This window comes from Rhipicephalus microplus, chromosome 9 (assembly GCF_043290135.1).
Source record: "Rhipicephalus microplus isolate Deutch F79 chromosome 9, USDA_Rmic, whole genome shotgun sequence".
Lineage (NCBI taxonomy): Eukaryota > Metazoa > Arthropoda > Arachnida > Ixodida > Ixodidae > Rhipicephalus > Rhipicephalus microplus.
The window spans coordinates 57,571,844-57,592,913 of record NC_134708.1 but is presented as its reverse complement, the minus strand read 5'-3'; the positions used below and the strand labels follow the sequence as shown (position 1 = coordinate 57,592,913).

At 43.4% G+C, this 21,070-nt stretch overlaps 1 protein-coding gene across 1 annotated transcript in view; it reads right to left on the bottom strand.

Moving 5' to 3' along the window:
* LOC119164812 (uncharacterized) overlaps positions 1 to 21,070 on the bottom strand; it is an 82,711-nt gene that overhangs the window by 55,930 nt on the left and 5,711 nt on the right. The window lies entirely within an intron of this gene.

Genomic DNA, 21,070 nt, shown 5'->3' with positions numbered 1-21,070 from the left:
GACGACGACATACATCGCAGACGCACGACCCATGGCATCGGGAGCTTCGCCCACAAAATGCGTTCCGAGAGTGTTTCTTGTACTTCAAGCACAGCTCCTTCCAACGTCCTCTGCGTCCTATTTGTGGGCATGGTCGGTTGCGCCTCGTCTTGTTCTAAAACACTGCACCAAATTGAAGATTGTTAAAATTTCAACTCTTGCGAAAAAGAGGTGAAACATACATCTAAAGGCGCCCACGTCCAAGCCGCGCCTCCTCTATTTTTTTTCAGTGCCCGGGCGACCGCTCTGTTCGGGCCGCCGAGCACGCGCTCCGCCTCCGCTTGCCACTGCCGCATGATGGCGCTGCGCGAGTAGATAACGGGATGCTGGCGCTAAAAGGCCGCGCGTATTAGGAAGCTCGCGAATTCGTGTTTTAGTGCGAGTTAATTTGCAGTCGTGCTTCTTGACGGCTTTCACGGATGCAGGAAGGCTGAAAAGTAACATGAACATAGCGGCGCGCAGTTTTCACCTGGCTCTGTCAGGCCGTGCTACCAGTTCAATATATGGGTGCGAGTTTTATGGCACTCGCGTTTTATTTTCTCTTTCAAGCTACTGTAACCTCATTATTTTCATGCCTCAGTATATAGTACTGCTGTGTACCACTCTGCAGATCTGACGGGAAAAATCAGATTGCCTTTTTTTTTCATTTCTCAACAGTTACAAAAACAAAAAATCGCCGGTTTCTTTATGGGTTCACCTGAGACGACTGAAAGGCAAAAACTATCCTCGTTTTCTTCCGATTCAATGCACTTCATGTTTCCTACTTCTCTTCGGGATATTCTTGCGCCCAACATGTTTTTTTTACTGCTTCAGGATATGGAGACAAAGCTAGCTTTCTGCCCCTCAGTTGGTTATGCAGTGCCCCCAAGATCGGCTCATTTCAACCAAGCGAAGAGTTATATGATGCCGTCAAGTTATGTAACCTTCCGCTACGTCACAAACTTTTATGATATGTGACGTCATGTGATGACGTTTTCACGTAATGATGGTTTCGTGCATCATTCTTGTTCACGCCGCCGATACTAGAAGACGCCGGCGATAAGCTACTTTTGGCTTTTTATGAGGCATTTAAAGCCATCACCTTGATGCACTGTAAGGCTGTAGCTCCGTGAAATTTCAGCTTCCGCTGGTGTTTGGAGAGAGCGTGCTTGCAGTAATCAGAAAGAACAATTGGTCACCTAATAAATCTTCGTACCACACTCTAATATGTACCCGTCATTTAAAACACGAGTATTTTATAGATTATAGGTAGTGGTGGCTGAAGATTACCCGTCACGTCTGGCAACATGGCACTTTGTATAACTAAACAGGAGTGTGCTGCATCCGAACAGTCAACAAATGAGTCTAACTGTAACAACGCTGTTGCGCGATCACTACTGTGTGCAACGCTAGCATTATGCCCTGAAGCTTCTACTCTGTTCGCTACAAAATTAGGATGCCAAAGGCAAGCAGAAAGGAGCAAAGCCATAGGGTTTCCTAATATACACTAGAGGAAACTCTAGCGCTAGTGTCCATGGGAGCTGCAACGCGTGGCGCTTCAGCGAGCATGGGAATGATGGGTAGTACACACATTTGTCTAATCTTCGTACTTTTGGCCCGCTTTTGGCTCCGTGTGTGTTCGTGGGGCATGGAACGGTTTTTTCACGAAACGAAAATAAACAAATGTTCAATGATTGCGCCTCACCACCTTATTCTTTTAGACTTACCTTTCCAAATCAGGTCACGAACTTCAAAAGGGTCTCATATGTTTTCCAAACAAAACCAAAACACAGCAATAAAGGAAGCCGTAAGTACAATTCGTCGCCCGCAAATACGAAGACTAGGCAAATGTGTGTACTACCCATCATTTCCATGGTCGCTGAACGATTGCAGTGACAGAGTCCCCTCTAGTTAATTTTAGGAAACTCGATGAACAGAGCTGAGCAGCCAGATATTAAGGCTACAACAATCCGTCCACGAATACACAGACAAGCTCAAGCAACTAACCACAGGCCGCATTTTTCATGCCTGCCACCATGGCTGAAGTATAGAGTCGGCATTAAATTTAAGACTTTAACAGCAACTGTTCAAAACATAGGCAATTATGGCAGAAATCGCGCCACCTATGGAATCCAGCTGTTCTTGTTTATTTCATCATGATTTTGTTGTTTAGGTTCTCAAATGAGGAAATCACCTGCCATAGTTACTCATTTTCCGTCACTTGCTTTTTTTCTCGGTGGCAACAAATGTAATGCTTTGCGAAAGGAACAAATGATGACCTATATGCGTGGAAGCAGTCTAGTGGCATTTTGTGCTATTCAGTGCATGACCTTTAGGCTGGCGAATAATTTGCTACGCCACAAGACATTAGCAAGCATCAGACAACAAGAGACACCCAAGCTTTTAGTATTATTCCCAGGCAAAGGCTTCTCTCAAAAATCGACTTTCAGTTAGTCAGAAAAGCAACTGTCAGTCAAGCTAATGCCATGGTAACAAAACAGTCCTCCGCAGATTACTGGCATCAGCGACTCTCTGGCATCGACCTAGCAGACGTCGCGCGAGTGCCTCGATCAAGTATTCGCGAACGACACATGCCATTGAAATGAGCTAGGTGTCCAGAACAACAAGTGCTTCACGATTTTCGTTTTCAAGTTCTCAATACATCTTAAACAATGCGAATACAGCTGAAAATCGGACCGTATAGCAGCTTCGAATGCAGCCGCAGCATTCGTTTGCGCGAGAGACGACGCGGCGCGCCATCTCTACAACAGTTGCGGCACCTGGCCGCAAAGCGCCGCACTAGCACCGACGGCCGCTTCCAATTGAAATCCGCTCCTTCGCCAGGGCACTGAAAAAATAGAGGAGGCGCTGGTCCAAGTCATCCAGTTTTTCCGCCCGACCACAGTGTTTCTCATAAGAACGCTTGTTCAACAGTATACTGCCCGCGTTCTCCGCCTGCGATTTTCCTCGGTAGAGCATTCGTTCTCTCCCTAACTTGGGTAGGTTTTTCCGTCTTTTATATGCGAAGCATTTCTTAGCATATTTCGGTCACTTTCAGCGTATCTATCTATCTATCTATCTATCTATCTATCTATCTATCTATCTATCTATCTATCTATCTATCTATCTATCTATCTATCTATCTATCTATCTATCTATCTATCTATCTATCTATCTATCTATCTATCTATCTATCTATCTATCTATCTATCTATCTATCTATCTATCTATCTATCTATCTATCTATCTATCTATCTATCTATCTATCTATACACCTTTGACTTTTAGATCTCCTGGCCATTTCGATAATGGTATCAATGCCAAACTGGTATGGCATAACATGGCTGTACGATAAGCACATTTGACTAGTCATACATCAAAGTCATGACATTAATCTGATGATTTACATCTCATGGTACTGCAGCTCTTGCGGTGGTTTCGTTCACATGACATGTTGCAAAACTGGTATTGTATGGCATGATCGCATGACGAACACTGGCGACAGACTCTAACATGAAAATCATGACATGCGTGTCAGGTAACCACATGACTACATGCCTCGCTCATGATGCGCTCACGGCCGTTTCGCCAGCGTCACATATACCAAATTTGGTATTACAGAACGTGAATGGATGACAAAGGTAAGGTACTGGTGCAAACAAGATAAACTTGAGATGCGTGTCATGTACCGACATGACTACATGCTACGCTCATGATGCACTCGCGGCTGTTTCGCTGACCTCACATGTACCTAACTCGGTATTACGTGACGCGAATGGACGACATAGGTAAATAAAACATCCAAACATGAAAATCATTACAAGCGTGTCAATGACTACATGCCACACTGATGATGCGCTCTAGGCCATTTCGCTAGCTTTACATATGGCACATTTGGTAATACGTGACGCCAATGAATGACGAAGGTATGTGACTAGTGCAAACTTGATAATCATGAAATGCGTGTCATATGAGAACATGACTATATGCTACAGCCAAGGCGCCAATACATTTCGACGTGACACAGTGCGCGTGGGTGCCGGCGTTCATTTCGTCGCGTCACGCCGATGTTGCAACGCCAAGCACCGGTCTTAACAATAGAGAGTTTTAGTACTGCGGAATGGTGCTACGTACGCATCACGCAAGCGCCTTGCGTTATGTGGCGTCGTTTGCCACTAATCGGCTTTTAGTACGCCGTAGTACCCGCGTACGTAACGAGCGTAAAGCGCGTTGCACCATCTGGTAGATCAAAATAGAAGCACGTGTTGTTGACAGCCAAAGTGAGCCAATCCAAGTGCTATAGCCAGATTATGGCCATATTTCAAGCCGCAGAGCCGGTCGGTGCTTGCCTTCGATGCCGCCATTTTGCAAAACCAAGTCTCGCGCTGTCGCGAACTTGTTCGAGAGCGGCGCGATCAGCTCATACGTACGCACGCACGCATCTCATGCGCGCGTACGTAGCGGCTGTGTACGTAACGCGATACGTGTGCGTTGCAGTCTGCGCATGCGCACTACGCAGAACGTGGCGTCCTTACTTACGCAACGCCACCACGTACGCAACGTACGCAGTACTAAAACTCTCTAATATACTTGCTGGCACGCACCGCGCTGCGTTGCTTTGACGCATGCGCGTTTCAGTGCGTCCAGCGTCCCTCCTTCACGAAAAAAAGGGAGAGACAGTGTTGTGTGCGTAACGCATCGGCGCGAAATGCAGCATGCCCCCATATCGGGCCAATTGCCGTAGGGCCGCGCCGACGGACGCCAGTCGTGCCTGGCGTCAGACTATAGAGTGCTGGTGTTTTTCTAACGTAGTGTCGCTGTGCCCAGCGTACGCGTCGATGCTACATCGCAGTATAATGGGCCCTTCGTGAAGCGCTCATGGTTGTTTTGCTAGCTCTAAAATTACAGAATTTGGTGTTACGTGACGTAAATAGATGACGAAATATGTGACTGGTGCAAAGATGATAATTCTGAAACGCGTGTCATATAAGAACATGACAACATACCACATTCATAGCATGCTCACAGGTGTTTCGGTAGCTCAATATATACGAAATTTGATAGCACCCCTTACAAAAATCCTATATATGGACTTATATAAAAATCCCCATATATGGCTACATCAGAAATTGGGCATATCTGGCCCATATATGGGATCCCCATATATGGGCCGTATATAACCTGATATGTCCAAATCCTGATATAGCCATATATGGGCCTTATATCCCCATATATGGGTGTTGCTGTATATGGCCATATATGGCTATATATAGAAGCATCCATATAAGGTCTGATATGGATTCTTTCATATATGGCCTTATATGGATACTTTTATATAAAGTTATTCAAATGATTCATCTATATTAGTTCAACCTGTGTCACCGGCAAAAAATATAGCTGCTCAAATCATTCTTCAGCTAGAAATAAACCTGTTTGTTGAAAGGTCTGCATGCAGTCACTATCATCTCCAAAATAAAGGCAGTACATACCCCCTGAACATTCTTGTTCAATTAAGTTATCCTCATTATATCTCAAGTTATTCTCAACAACTATTTGCTAGAATGTAACTTGGCATCATATTTAAAGTTTGTGGTGGGCACATGTCACTGTTAGTCCACTTTTCCTGAAGAGATACATTCTTTGTGCTTAAATTAATTGCTTACTTATCGACACTTTTTTATCTAATTATTTCATTACCCACAGCACCAATTGGCATTACATTGGGGGAGCACTTACGAAAAGTAGAATACAAAAATACATAGTCAGCCAAACAAATAATAAAGTCACCTGAATCACAATCTGCAAGAGAAATTCATATATAAATCGGAACATGTTCTAACATATAAATCAGAACAATTCTAACATGAAATAAAACAAATACTTAGGAGTGTAGAGGCAATGCTAGAAGGCAGCTGGTTCCATCTTGTAATTTTTTTTGTAAAAATCATTTTGAAACACGTCAGTCTTGCATGCGATTATTCCTATCTTGAACCTATGGTCAACATGGTCTGAGAAGTACAGTGCAAGTAAATATTCCGCTTTATCGATTCCAACTTGACAAAAATAAATAGCATAAAAGAACCCAATTTGAGTTTCGTAAAGATATTTTTCACAGTGTGTTATGTTGAAAACTTTTCTCGCGTGTCAATGGAGCGTCCATAGTCAGTCAAAACGAAATATTGACTTGCTATTGACCGTATGAACTGCGTCTGCATTGAATAACTTAAATGAGTTGATAATCAACTTTTAAGGAGTTCGGTCGAAAGTGATTGGTATGCAAGCTTGTTATGTACAAGTATTGTGACTAATGACCTATAGAACGACTGCTAAAACTGGTGTCTAAAGGTCTCTGTGCGCGTGGGAACGGAGGCATTTAACAATATTTCTTGCCAACGGGACACTACAAATGTACTTTGTAAAAGTAATACGCTTTCCATTTTGTCAATAATGCATCATTAACGTAACAGTGGTAAAGAGCTCAATCTGCAGAAATTCCGGCGTAGGCATCGGTGGCTCTCCGTGAAAAATCGTCTTGTCAATGATCGAAAATTGAGAGAATCCAAAAAAAAACAAATATTGTAAATTTTCGGGTTTGAGTGATGATCGAAATCATGCAGGCAATTTGCATGGCATGCAAGTGCTCTACCACACAGCTATGCATCTGCTTGGAAATAAAGCATGAATAACTTCCTCTTGTTGTAAATGCAAGGAAAATAACTGTCATGCTAACAAATACATGTATCCTGCATACAGGTTTCACAACACAACATTTATTATCGCAGCTATATTGCATGATACAAGCGTGCATTGTCATCAAGCATCACAACACGTTATTACCAACGTGACTTTGCGGTCTAAAGACAGCCAACCATTACAAAAGGCACACTGGTTTCTGCACGTATTCCCTCACGACTGCGTAGTGGGTGCATAAAGTTCTAAAACATTTTACACACTTTATATTGAGAAGCACGTTCTGCTGGGCGAGTTGGTACTTCATCTTAACTTAGTTGCACGAAAAAATTTGAAGTGCGAAAGGAAGACACCTGGACACAGCGCACACTAACAACTGAAACTTCATTGGAGAAAACAGACATATGTATGCGGTTACGACAACACGTGAGGTGGAAAAAAATGACTAGATGAGCAGACATCTGATCATTTTCTTTCACAGTGTGGACATCGTGTGGTGGACGGCACTGCGCTGTCATGTGGGAAGTATTATTTAGAATTTATTTATATAATTGTAGATCACAAAGCTTCTCTAAAGAAATTAACAACCATTCTCTAACCATTCATCATATTGTAGAGAGTGTGGCTGCGCGCCCTTGTTTGGAATACGGTAGTTAAAGCTAGATTCAGTGACACGGTATAGCGCGGGAAATCGGAGAGGCGTATTTCATAAACAAAGCTGGGGATTCATGTGTCCCGTAACTCTCACTTATGTTGCTTGCTACTGAGGTAGCTTTCCTGGAAGCGCATCATTTATACAATCTGTCTGCTCATCTAATCCTTTTCTTTCACCGCACGTGTTCTCGTAACCGCATATATACGTATGTCTGTTTTCTCCAACAATGTTTCAGTTGTCAGTGTGTGCTGCGTCTAGGTGTCTTCCTTTTGTATTTCAATTTTTTCGCGCAACTCGGTAATTACATAATATTTCTTGTTCTTTAAACTATGTTACCCCTTTTTTACACAAAATGCAGCCATGTGCGAAACCTTCATTGAGACACTTTCAACCTTCTCAATTACACAGTACTATTCCACAATTAAATTTGTTCAAGTAGCATCATGCAATAAAGAGTACACACTAAGTGATTGAATTACGCACAAGAAACAGGATCGATACTGCTATCACGTTCAACTGTGAAAAACGGAGCTTAATGGTCCCCCAATTTTTTTCACGCAGTAGCAAGCCCTAATGCACCATACCAGTTTATTTATCGGCTTGCGTAAATCTATCTACAGTGCTCACGGATTAAAACGTGACGTCGCATTATTTTGTGTAACTATGTATGTGGGTATGCGCAGTTCCTCAAGATAACCACGCGATGTTGCGACATCAGTAACGATAATGTCGCCTGTGATGTACGCATTCCAGTCAAATTTACACTTATATCACCCTGATTGTAGATGGCGGAAACGAAATTACGGGTTATTCTTAAGTTTTTCCATTAGGATCCGTGACATAGCACCCTGTTTTGAAGAATCAAACTAGCCTAGCAACAAAGTTTTAACTGCGTGTCCTTATCAAAACACACGTAAATATAAAAACAAGTGGAACGTAGACGAAGAAAGATAAATCCAAATGCAAGACAAATTCAAACGTGGGCTCATAAATCTCATGACACCCTTGGAGTTGGAGATATGCAACTCTTTTTTATTTGTAATTGCGCAAGTTGTAATTTATCCTTGGTTTTTCCTCAAGCGTTAAAATGAGAAAAATACAACACAAGTATATTTACATCAATATATTTATGAAAAGTACAATGGCACAAAACCAACAATTTCCTGGCGTAGATTTTTTGATTAAATAGAGCACTGTCTGGATCAAGTGAAAAAAAAGAAAGTGTTGCCGTATCGCTTAAACAAAACAGCCTAATGACGTAACCACGATTAGCATAAAGTTATTTACTCAGCAAGCATGCAATGTGGTATGTTTTCGAGTTATAATATTTATGAACAACGTGCGAAGGTAATGAAAATGATGAACTTACCTTAACATTTAACCGAGACTTGTCTTTCAAGGAGCCTGTTAATCCTGATAACCTATTCACACCTTAAAGCCACCACGTCCATTCGTACTGCTTTAGGAAGAAGTTTTGAAGGAACGCTTGCCCGCAAGCATGGGTGTCCATTTTTTTTCTCGCACGAAAAGTTGACGATCGCCAATCCAGCAGCGTACAGACGCACACACACACACAAAAACACTTCCACGTCCGTCCACAATTTCGCCCCGTACAGCGAAGTAGATTCCTGAGAGCTGCGCGATTATCTTGTGTAAATTGGAGCAGTAGTTGAACACGAAATAAGAGCAAAAGGAATGAAAATTAACAAACTCGATCAGCGCGGCACCCATGACTCCGGCGAGCAAAAAAGCAACAATGGCGCGGATGGATACAGTGCATGCCATGCACATCACAATGAACATTACATTACTCCTTGAGATCAATGGTTTACGCACTTTTCCCTAGAACTAAATTTTCCTGAGCTTATTGGCGAACGACGTTTCATGTTTTAACAATTATTGACGCAATGTTATTACCATACGACTGAATGTTTGTGCAAACTATTTTCTTCATCGTTACTTGAAATGGGCCGCGGCACTCTCTTTCCTGCTGTGTCGACAGACAGGTGTAAGCCACGTCAGGGCTGCAGGGCGCCTACGTGCGCTTCTTCGAACTACGTTCTCCGAATTGTCCACCCATCCGATGGGCGCCCTTTTTTGTATTTTTTTACTGTGCGCACCCCTTGCAACCAATGCAGTCAGGCGAGTTTTTTCCAACAATGGATTTCAACTTACTCCCGCGAGCCGAAAAAGCTGCACGTGGAGGACCTTTGAGACAGGCATTCCGTGGAGCTGAAATCACTGCTTCGTGTACGCTGGCTACGAAGACGCGTTTCAGCCAAATTTTCATCTTATTTCGCAAGAACTTATAATGATAATAATATAATTCAATCAAATAATAATCAATCAATCATTTTTAACGTATCCAAGAACCACCACAGGGTTTTTCACGCTGGCGCGTGCGAAAATAAAACAAAAATAAACAATACATTACAGACTGTCCACAGAAAAGCAAATCAATGAAAAGAGCAAAAACGAGCTGTCGAAAAAAATCAATGCACAATGGGAACAACAAACAAAAGAGTAGATATTCATGGAGTGGGACTGAAAAATAATGTGGAATATACACAACCGTGCCGAATGCTTCCTGAAAGACGGAAAAGGAAAGAATCTGTGCATATGCAAATCTACGTTAGAACAGGGCAGCCCTCACTGACAAAACAAAATGACTGTAGACTATGAAAAACATAACGAATCAAGAAAGTTGACGTTGGAGAGACTCGGTATTCTGTAAAGGATAGAGTGTTGAAAGAAGCTGGTAGGTACATGCAACGGTCGATTCTCTCTCGATAACTTACGCAAAGTTTGAAAATTCTTACAACCGAGAAGGGCAGAATATCTCACCCTGAACTAGCTTGTAAATAAATAACAGCTCAGCGCGATTTTGCCGGCCATTAACTGATGGCAAATATAATATTCCAGCAGTGTTGAAAGGATTCTAGTGAAACGATGGGGGTAAATGCTTATGAAATTTTTCTGGACTCACTCAGTGGCGCTACTGCTGGATTTAGCAAGGCCATTCCAAATCAGATATGCATATGTACTCAAGTTGAGCACAACATATCACGGTGTACAATTTGTAGAAGGCTGTAGGAGAACCAGATTCTCGCGAGATGTTGAGCCAACAAGAAGAGAATGAAGGCCTCGCATGGCAGCACATTTAATGCAAGTAGAAAAAATTCAGCATGCTATCAAAAAGAACACCAATATAACTGATCTCTTAAAACTTACATAACGACACAGTATGACAGCATATGGATTTGCTGTTGGACGTTTTGCGAAATAAAACAACAACAACAACAACATTAATAATAATAATAATAATAATAATAATAATAATAATAATAATAATAATAATAATAATAATAATAATAATAATAATAATAATAATAATAATAATAATAATAATAATAATAATAATAATAATAATAATAATAATACACTCATATCATTCTGACATGGCCGAAAATATCTAGCCACATTGAATGAAATGCCAGTGTCCTGGTGGCCATGAATCTCTATACGCGAGTGTGCACTTGGGGAGTTTGGTGAGTATGTACCGGCATACATATCTTATAAGTAAGTGCACTACCGTGTTGGTGTTGAAAGGATATGTTCGAAAGCAGTTTGAATCGTTACGCGCCTGCACAGCAAGGGGCTGTTTACATAATATAGAGTTTGGCTTAGGTATCACGCCATCCCGCAAAAAAATGTGTCATACTAATTGTATTCACAAGGCAATGTTTAGGCTAATCCTAATGATGGCACGTGCGCTTTAGTGACCTCGACCAAGTAATGACACAACGACACAAAATAGAAGTTTTGTGAATTCGGCAGCCTACGTTAAATGTTGCTATAAAGCTTCAGCATTTCATTACATGGTCAATTAAATATGTATCACGTGTGAGTCAGTTGCACCTTTCTTAACGTACATGACATGACGTGAGATTTATTTGACGCTTGCAAACATTACAATAAATTAATTGTTCACTTGTGCAATCATAAAATTTTTGATAAATTTACTATGTGCACAGCCAGGAACATTATACGTAGCCAAAGGAAACGCAAGATGTATTTTTGCAATGAATTAGTACAACTTCCATCTTGAATGTAATCATAATAGTGCCTGCAAGTTGCATTCACGTAACTTCTTTTTGTTTTTTAAAATACTCCCTTAAACATTGCACTGCGCATGCAATTTTAGTAAATGGCTGCTGAAAGCAATTGCAGATGAGGGGTCAACAGGATTAATAGAAATCTTGTTATATGAAGGGAGCATATAGCCATCAAAACTTTCAAATAATCAGAAATTTTGTCCACCGATGTGGAAGCTAAAAGTGCATTGAAATTACTATTTCTTGCTGCCACTTTAAACAATGCATTAATGTGAACAATATAACTTGCATGCATTTTGTCTTTACATAATACTATATAGGATTGCTCTATAATAATAGCGAGGTTCGGAAGCTTCAATACGTTTTGTGACTTGACACGATTCCTTCCTCGTAAAACATGTCTGCTCTTGTATACATTATTTACGTCGTATTAATTGCAACTTATTGTTTCAAACCTAAATGCCATGAAAAATGTACGAGTTAAATTACACGAATGCATGCATATATGCATTCAACTGAGTTGCAACTATCACGTACACAAAGCTGACCTGAAATTTCGGTTTTTTTTGCATGGCAGAAACCACATATATATTTAATACTCCTATTGTTATGAAAAATAAGCAGGTCAGCTTTGTGTACAAATTGTTATATATTACAATTCGCATAAAAGTGTGATCACGGTGCTAAATATATACGTGGTTCATCCCAAATAAGAGAGCACTTCCATATATAAGGACCCACTTGATATGTTATATATGGTGTGGCCGTGCCTTATTTGGCCGGATTTGACTCCTTATATGGGCCAACCGCGTCATATATGGCCGTATATAACCCCATACATGAACCGACTCCGCCAGATATACATCCATATATGCTTATATCTGGCCACATATGCTGCCATATATGCTTATATGTGGCCACATATGCTGCCATATATGCTTATATATGGCCAGATATAACTTATATATGGGCCATGTATGGCGTTTCCGTAAGGGACGTGACGTGAACAGATGACGAAGGTAAACGACACATCCAAACATGATAATCGTGACACGGAAGGTATGTACGGCATTATTTACCTCAACCTCGAAACGTTGTGTTGATTTTAAAGTAACATATCAATATTTCTTATTGGTGTTCCGCATATATTAATTGCCACTGTACTGCCAATTTCTTCTAGACACACTGTTGAGACAGTTCAGTCGGCTTCAGATGCCCGTCAATCGCTTCATCTAACAGTCCTTGCGCAGAGGGAGAGGGTTACTAGCTACGCAGCACATTGCAGGGCGTTCTTAGGCTGGTGGGCGCCCATCGTGGCTAGCCAGCCACCGAAGAAGGCATTACCCTTCGATGTCATCGTCCCTGAGGGGGCAAGTCCTGAAGGCGTTGTTGACACGAGATCTTCAATAGCAGGAATCGAAGAAGTTTACGGTTTCTAGCACTTCGGAGGCCGGAATTATCAAATCACAGTGAACAGCGAAGCCACCCTGGCTGAAATCGTGGATGCGTCACACCTCACCATCCGAGGAGAGCGCGTCGCCATCATAGCCCTAGACTCTAAGTCACCGAGGTAATTGTAAATTTCCTGCTGTGCTGCGTCCCCAGTGAAGTCCTCACATTAGCACTCTCCCCCTACGGGAAGGTGTTGCATATCACTAGAGGACTCATGGGATTGCGCCCAACCATGGCCACTGGTACGTGATACGTCCGCATGGAAATTAAGACATCGTCACCGGTGCCCAACTACCTCAAGGTCGCAGGCCATCGAGTGACCTGTGGCTATCAAGAGATACAGCGAGGGTGCCGTCGATGTGGAGGCAGTGGGCACTCCCGCATGAACTGCACAGCCCCGTTTTGTGAAAGATGCGGCGTTTATGCTCACGACGGGAAAAGCGGTTTGCTGTCGTGTCGCCGTTGCAGGGACCCGTATACCAGCATCGCCTGCACCATAAGGCCATCGTATTCCGAGGCGGAGTCGAAAGATTTCCCCACAGTTCAGCCAGGAACGCCACCTAAGAACAGGTGCGATGGTTTGTCAACGTGAGCCGCGGTAACCGACGACGACCAAGGTGCGCCAATCGTGACGCTGCACCGGACGCCCACTGCATCCCCAACAATTCAGGACCTGGTAATTCCTCCTGGATCTGAAAACTCGAGTTCCCCTCGTCCGGGGACCATTTCTGAGGAACCACAGACCAAGCCCTCGTCAGACAAAGCACCGAGTGAGGAAGGCGTCTCAGATGGAAATATTGCATCTGAGGTTCCTCGTGTGGCTGCCCAGTCGACCACATTTTCAGATGTCGTCGAGAAGTCTACATTCCAAAACGACGACGCCTGCATCTACAAGAACTCCAATAGCACCATGAGTGAGGCGCCTTTACAAATTGATGAAGACACCAGCCACAGTGACATAAGCCAGGACAGTGTAGATGCCTTTGTACCATCCTCGCTCAAGATCCCTGACGCCAAATGCCCCCAGATAACTTCTAGTGACTCAGAAGCCCCCAACAGAGACAAAAGTCTCTGCAGACTTCAACGCAGTCCCGTAAGCCCCGAGCTGCCGGTGGATCGCCTAGCTGTAAAAATGACTCAGCCACTCGCGGGGCACCGGCTCCCGCGCCTTCTAAAGATACCTCTGCCTTTGCCTGATCTTATATTACGTTTTGATTTTCCCCAAGGATTTTCCACAATGATTTTTCCCAAGTTAATACTTTTAACCTTAGAGGTTTTCGCCATCCACAAAAACAGGCTAAGCTATCGCCACTCACGCGTTCAGTGCACTGCGGTTTGTGTGCGTGCAAGAAACAAATTTTTTAAGCTTTCTGATGTACTCGCCGTCAAGCGTGCATTCACTATTGGTTGTTTCTTTTTGGACGCCAGCACGCGTTCGACTGGCGTGGAAGTCATTCTTTTTACCCGAATTCTTTAGCGTGGCCATCATGCTTCCTTCGATGCCTTCGGACGCGTGCTGGCGTTCGACTGTCCTTTTTTTTTCATTGCAAATAAGATTTGTTTGCGTGTATGCCCCAGCGGCGCCCGTGAACTCTAATGCGCTCTTGCAATCTCTTGATGCGTTCCTTTTAATTTCAAAACACGTGGTTCTCTTAGGGGACTTCAATTGTGTCTTAGACTCGCACGCAGACGTTCGATGTCCGGGTCGCGGCCGGTCAAACTGGAATGCCCGAAAACTCGAACATATAGTGCAGCAGTTGGCATTGAGTGACATTTATGAAAGTGTACATGGAAGCCATTATGCCTATACTTGGCGTCGAGCAGCGTCGAGCTGCAGAATTGATCACGTGTACACATCCCCCGGTCTCATTACCTACGCTCACGACACTGGGGGAATGTCATTGCCACCTACATCAGGGTACATTGGTGACCACCGCCCACTTATGCTCTCTCTCCGCCTGCCAGCGGGAACGCCAACGATTCACAGGCCATGGCGTCTCGATTGCCGCGTCCTCCAGGACTCTCAGGCTACGGAAAAGTTATCCCGAGCGTTACGCGCATCACTCGTTGGTGCGGATATAGCCGATGGGGATCGCCTCAAACAACAGTGGCGTAACCATTGCAGTGCTTTGGGTTGGGGACTTCGCACTCGTATATTCAAAGATGCTTCATTGTTAATCCAAAAATTACGCATTGCCCACCGTGATCCCAGCCCTTCCCCCGTTATACGGGCATGGCAAGAGGAGCTCCTTGGACGATACCAACGTACCATGTGCGCTTCTTCGCTCTCGGCTGCAGCTTGGCGCTGTAGGCGTGCACCGTGTGCGCACCCTGAGGTGCTAAGGTATGCACGCCAAGCTCTGCTTCGTCCACCAGGCTCGCCTGCCCACTCACTAAACTCTACCACGCCAGCTGAGCGTCCATCCTCCAGTCCGTGCGTGCGTCTATTCGTGCGTCCACGCGTCCATTTGTGCGTCCGCGCCTGCGTTCGTCCATGCATCCGCCCCTGCGTCCGTCCATGCGTTCATCCGTCCGTGCAGCCATCCGTGCGTCCGTCCATGCCACTGTCTGTGTGCCCGTTCGTCCACCTATTCAACACTCCAAGTACTACCATCTTGCATCTTTTCATCACATATTCCTCATATAGAAGCACCGTCATCCAGAGGACATTTCAAGGACTGAACGAGAGGTGGCACACACACACTTTCTTATGGCTTGCGCTTCGGGTCTACTTCCCACCTTTAACCGCCTCGAGTTCGTGGTATATACTAGTTCACTGTATTCATCGCACTGCGGCCCAACGCTCGCTAAACTTATCTAAAACCAAGGAGGTTATGCCCAGCGAGTATAGCGTAACAACCCTTTCTTGTCAGATGGTGCTCAATGTACATGCCAATGGCTGCTGAGGGGTAATGAGAGACAGGAGAATTTGGCTTTTAGTTAACGCGCACGCTGCGATTTTTTTCATTGATCAACAACCCACAGAAGAAATCTCCCACCTGCACCACCTTTGAGGTCAAAATTTAAGACTGGTTACACACTACGACTACTACTCTTACTACTACGAGGGACGAACGGGTGCCGCTTTAAAGAGCTTCGCCCCTAAAAGGCAAGTGTATCCAACGCTTTGCTAAGCTTTGCCACTACCGTGTCATTTTAGCTAAAGCCCGATGAAGGGCTTTAGCTAAGATGACATGGTGGTGGCACTTGCCTGTCTCTTTGCGTTCTACTCCTTATCGCCTCAGAGACAGGCGTGCATCTTTCTTTGCGGGCTGATCGATTGATTGACTGGAAACTTTATTGGACAATTCACAATGTGCTCTCGCTTGTTACTTCTCCGCGGGCGCTCACGCCTTCCTTCATTTTACAAGCTAACTGGCAGATGGCACTCGCGTCTAACGTGCCTTAGAGTTACTGTATATGCTACCTTTCGGTAGCACAGTTGCGCCAAGATACGCCATCTTGGGTTCAAAAGCCTTTCGGAAAAGCTACTCACCACCCACGTGGGAGGAACACTCGCGCTTCAGAGTGCTACATAATTCCTCAATATTGAGGGGCTATGGTACTAGCATGGCTTTATTTTTTCGCTTTCTTTCTATTTTTTTAAACGTATGAGTAAAACTCGGTTGTTCTGGTCATGCCTAAGGACCTTGATTTGATGCTTACGCTCTTAGTATGTAATAATAAAACAAAGTGCGTCGGCTCATTGAACCAGTGAGATTTATAATCATGGTTGGTTACACTAGCTTCGTCTTCATTTCCGCTGTTTTTCCCATTTCCTTTTTTGCACTTTTGATCATGATCGAACCAGTTAGGGATGAATTTTTTTCATCATGTTAGACTCATTCGTTAACTGTGTAAGGGAGCCAGGTGTAGATTTATCGCCTTAAACTGAATCGAGCTGGGTATCGATCGAGTAAGCGTGCGACGCCCACGTTAGGTGCGGCTCTCTATTACGCTAGATCGTATTACAATCGCGGCTCACGACAGCTGATGTGAATCGTTGTTAAACAGCCCTGTCACGGCCAACATTCCTTCCGCGTAAGGTTTTAAAGCTGCATTGAATTCACGTAGTTCGCGCTAGCTGCAACAACTTGCCGATTTGAATAAGTATAGTTTAACTCATTATCTCTTTATTTGTAGTGTTATACCAGTCAGATCAATTGTTGCGTATGCAGCCGACACATGTTGACCAACTCTGCTTTATAACGTATTCACTGCATCTGTGGGTAATACAAATTTAGCAAGTTTGCAGCGTTATGAATAGATAAAAAGATGTCAAACGTTTATTCCTTCCTCACTGAACACTAATCTTTCTCTAGCCACACCCGCTGAACCCGAGTCTACTCACATAAACTGTAAGTCGTACGATTTACCACAGAATGCGCTTGGTATCACATTTCTCTCGACCAATAGGTCACATAAATACAGTGCCAAAGAAGTGCGGCGAGTATAACAGCAACAGCCGATGTCAACCATGCTTGATCTGCCCGGAATCATCGTAGCGTTGGCTTCTCCGCTGTGCAATTGAACCACTTATGACCACGTGATGGCACTCGGCGAATAGGGGCACTGAACTCTTGCAGGAGGAGTGACTAGTGCCCGGAAAACAGTGGCGCAACTCTGCCACCTGAAGGTAGCATATACAGTAACTCTAACGTGCCTGGATGCGCTCGTTCGCCTTCACTGCACGGATTAAGACTCTCTAACGCAGCGCTTCCAGAATACAATTCACCAATTTTCTCACGAAAAACATAAAATAAAAGTTTTGTTTACTCTCTCCACACGCGACACTATCGTCTTTCGACGACATTTGCAGTGAAACATGCATATACGGCGCCATTTTTATTAAAGTGACACTTTTTTTTCAAAATAGACAGATAGGTCAACAACTTTTTTTTCGTGTGTCAGCTTGCGATAAAAAAAGGTATTACGATCTACCAACTACCTCGTCTTTCCGTATTACTCCAGTTTTATACGCATTTTATAGTTTTGTGTTGGCTGTGCACATATGAGGTGGCAATCATTATGCTAGAGAATGGGATGAGCCAACTGCCGTATTGGCAGAAGCCTTTTTTGTGTATATTTGCTAAAGAAACATGGCTAATATACCACCGTGATTGAGTAGCCTCAAAAGTAGTTAGCGTGTAAAGATAACAGGCCATTAGTATACCTAAATATACCACCGTGATTGAGTAGCCTCAAAAGTAGTTAGCGTGTAAAGATAACAGGCCATTAGTATACTTAAGAACTTATGTCTTGAGGCATACACATTTCACGCCACGTGCTGCAGAGCGAGGGGTCGTAGGTTTGTGTTAGTGAAAATTGGGTAGAAGTGCATAAAGATAAACGGAAACAAAAATTTTTAAACATCAACACAAACCAACTGGCCTACCTTGCCATTTTATTGTAGATTCGACTCGTGGTGACATATATTTTTATTTGCTAGTTTTTGCTTTGTCATCTTCAGGGTATATTTGAAATGCAATATCCGTCACGGAAGTATGCCAGCGGAGCCGCAATAAGTGCCGGCATCAAACACTTTCGTGTTGAAAAAGAAAGCACGAGGATATAAATGACTGCACAAAACATGTAACATCCACGTAAAAAAGAGTAAACATTTGTCGCCTATTACCAGCCTTTCAGTACCTCGGTAATGATAGCACAGAAAGAACTAGTCTGGAGTGAAGAAAACCGGGACTCATGATAAAAACAACATACGTGACAAGAGCGGCAGTTGGTGATTGGTATATGTGCTTTATCATTTGATTCGCTAAGTTCAGGTCTCGTTAGGAATGAACCACTATTAACTTCCCGCAAATAGACTGCAGATCTGGCCAAGAATGCACAACACGTATAGACAGAGTATGAACAAGCGAGAGAGAGAAACTCATCAAAGATCCCAGATGATTGCAATTCAACAGCGAGTGATTAGATGTCGGCAAGAATTCAGTGTTACCTCGACATGACTCCCTGGCTCTTGGCCAGGGATTATTATGAGAGGCGCAGAAAACAGAGTGCGGAATCAATCGCGTCGCCCGAGGCGATGGCAATCTGATCTGCCGTCTGCACAAATGAGTTCGACATTCTGTGTGGTTTTGCGATGAAAGCCAGCTAGCGGAAACATCAGCTGTGGCAACGTGTTTATGTTCTTTAACTTTCTCCGAAGGATGATGGGTTGCGGGCTGCAGCTGAACTTTCTGGAGTATTCAACGAAATCTTACTTAACACACACACACACACACACACACACACACACACACACACACACACACACACACACACACACACACACACACACACACACACACACACACGCACACGCACACGCACACACACACACACACACACACACACACACACACACACACACACACACACACACACACACACATGCTCGCGCGCTCGCAACCTTCACTCACTCATTCACTCAATCACTCACCCAGAAAAGTTGTGTGGACGAACTTTTGTAAATATGTTTAGAATACTAACCGAGAAGTTCAAGCGGCACGTTACACTAGGTAAAATATTCAATACTTCGTTTAGACTAAGCCATTTGTATACCGAGTGCTTCGGCAGAGATTTCGTGTGTTCTTCTCGTGGTGTTTGTTTGTGGTTACTGCGGGCTTCTAAGGCGTCTCGTTACGTGACTGACATTGCTGATACTTACGCGTTTGTCATCAGTTCACTGTTATTCGGGACCCAAAAATTGTCGGCTAACCTTTCCTTAATGACTGTACTCTTCAAACACTTGCGACGTCACACAATAAATAAGCTGTATTACCCCGCCTATTCTTATCTCATTTGAATTCTAGGGCTGTCAGTGTAAGGAGAATCATCTCCAATGGTTGTTTTCAGTGCAAAACGCTATTGTTATTTAACTTTTTTTGCAATGTATGGATATGAATTTGGGAAAAGGTTAAGCTGGCAACATAGCTTATAAAGAAGTGACACCTGAGGTAAGCTTAAAGTACAGAACTGAAAGGTCTCTAGTTTTTTTGAGGTCTCTGGTTCTGGGATCTTCCCACCGACTGCGGAATCACCACATGAACAGGGAGACTTAGCATTATAATAAGTGCTTGTGACAAAAACTTCGACATCAATCGAAACAGTTCAAGCTGTTATACCCTTCATGCGAAATAATTTCGTTCCGTAGTTCTCTAACGCATCATGGCCCTCTACGCTTCTGTCTTCTTTTTTTTTTTTGGGGGGGGGGGGCAGGGGGAAAGACCAAGCTATTTGCTTTTTGGGACACAGTAAATTCAGCGTAAACAGACAGAGTAAGAAGGCAGAATTAAGACACTGCACTGGTTCCTCTTCACCCCAGCCATCGGTATCTTTTTGTGCAGCAGCGTTTCGAAGCTGCACTATCAGTTAGCCCACCAAGCCATCGTCGTGTGCTTTTCGAAGATTTTGTCAAGTATAGCCCGATTGTCTTGCACGGTGCGAGACACTAGATAAAAAAATAAAGACTTGTCTTGAAGGATATTTGGCATAACTTTTTTTATTCTACTTTTTCTGCGTGCAGGCTAGACAATCTACCAATTATTCATAGAAAAAGAAAAGCCCAAATATTAGACGAAGGAAGGAAGGAAGGAAGGGAGGAAGGAGGGAAGAATGAAGGGAGGGAGGGAGGAAATTGTAGCACTGAGCAGAAAGGAAGAAAAAAATAACACTCAAGATGTTTGACATAGCATCGCCCTAAAGGCATAATATGCTGTGCGTCTACACGTGAATTTTTGTTTATGATGCATGAAGAAACGCACAATGTTGAAACCGACAAATCTGATTCTCACTTATTGTGTTACTGGCCCTATTTTTTTTCACATAGCATTCTCCGAAGCGCAAGACCCGAGTTGCAATGTTAGGAAATTGATAGCAACAATTCTTTCAAAACTTGTGAAAATATCACTTGCCTCAGGCGTTTTGGCAATTCCTCTCAGTTTGAAAGTCGTAGTTTTGGTCAGCTGCAATTTATTATGTGATTTAGCTAAATATTGAAAAAGCACCTATAGTATAGGGACATTCCGAATAATTGTAGGAGCAAATCCTGCTTCTTTATTGGGGGAGTTGGGGTCTTGTGGCGACGGTATTATAAGCCTTCACTGAAAACTGTGTGAAGAGGTACTTCATGCACAGA